At 39.2% G+C, this 1,437-nt stretch overlaps 1 long non-coding RNA gene across 1 annotated transcript in view; it reads left to right on the forward strand.

The window, feature by feature from the left end:
- LOC115284617 overlaps positions 1–1,437 on the forward strand; it is a 13,565-nt gene that overhangs the window by 5,704 nt on the left and 6,424 nt on the right. The gene's annotated exons all lie outside the window — the stretch shown is intronic.

Raw genomic sequence — 1,437 nt, forward strand, 5'->3', positions numbered from 1 at the left:
ACATGGAATGTAAATGGACTGAATGCACCAACGAAACGACACAGGGTAGCAGAATGGATCAAAAAACAAAACCCATCTATTTGCTGTCTACAGGAGACGCATTTTTGACCAGAACACACCTTCAGGTTGAAAGTAAAGGGATGGAGAAATATCTATCAGGCAACTGGAAGCCAAAAGAAAGCTGGAGTGGCCATACTGATATCAGACAAACTGGACTTTAAAGTAAAGGCAGTAACAAGAGATGAAGAAGGACATTATATAATAATTACAGGATCTCTCCATCAGGAAGAGCTAACAATTATAACTATCTATGCGCCTAACTCGGGAGCACCCAAATACATAAAGCAACTAATCACAGAAACAAACAATCTTATTGACAAAAATGTGCTAATTGCAGGGGACTTTAATACTCCAGTGACAGCAATGGATAGATCAACCAGACAGAAAATCACTAAGGAAACAATGGACCTGAACGACACTTTGGAACAGATGGAACTGATAGATATATTTAGAACTCTGCATCCTAAAGATAGAGGAAATTCACCTTCTTTTCGAGTGCACATGGCACATTCTCCAAGATAGACCGCATACTAGGGCATAAAGCAGCCCTCCATAAGTATAAAAAAATAGAGATCATACCATGCACACTTGCAGATCATAATGCTATGAAACTTGAAATGAACCACAGGAAAAAGTCTGGAAAACCTCCAAGAATGTGGAGGTTAAAAACCACCCTACTCAAGAATGATTGCGTTAACCAGGCAATTAGAGAAGAAATTAAAAAAATATATGGAACCCAACGAAAATGAAAATGCAACAATCCAAAATCTCTGGGATGCAGCCAAGGCAGTCCTAAGAGGAAAGTATATTGCAATCCAGGCCAATCTCCACAATCTAGAAAGAGCGCAAATTCAAAATCTAACAGAGAACCTACTGGAACTAGAAAGGAAGCAGCAAGAGCACCCCAAACCCAGCAGAAGAAAGGAAATAAGAAAAATCAGGGCAGAAATAAACAATATAGAATCCAAAAGAACAGTCGAGCAGATTAATGAAACCAGGAGTTGGTTCCTTGACAAAAGAAACAAAATCAATAAACCTCTAGCCAGACTCCTCAGAAAAAAAGAGAGAGCACCCAGATAGACAAAATCATGAATGAAGAAGGATCTATTACAACCAATCCCTTAGAAATACAGGCAATCATCAGAGATTACTATGAAAAATTGTATGCCAGCAAACTGGACAATACAGATGAAATGGACAAATTCCTAAATGCGCATGCACTGCCAAAATTCAAACGGGAAGAGATAGAAAGCATGAACAGACCAATAACCAGTGAAGAAATCGAATCCGTTATCAAAAATCTCCCAACGAATAAAAACCCCGGGCCAGATGGCTTCCCAGGGGAATTCTACCAGACATTTAAAGCAGAGCTCATAC

The sequence above is a fragment of the Suricata suricatta genome, unplaced genomic scaffold (genome assembly GCF_006229205.1).
Source record: "Suricata suricatta isolate VVHF042 unplaced genomic scaffold, meerkat_22Aug2017_6uvM2_HiC HiC_scaffold_123, whole genome shotgun sequence".
Taxonomy (NCBI): domain Eukaryota; kingdom Metazoa; phylum Chordata; class Mammalia; order Carnivora; family Herpestidae; genus Suricata; species Suricata suricatta.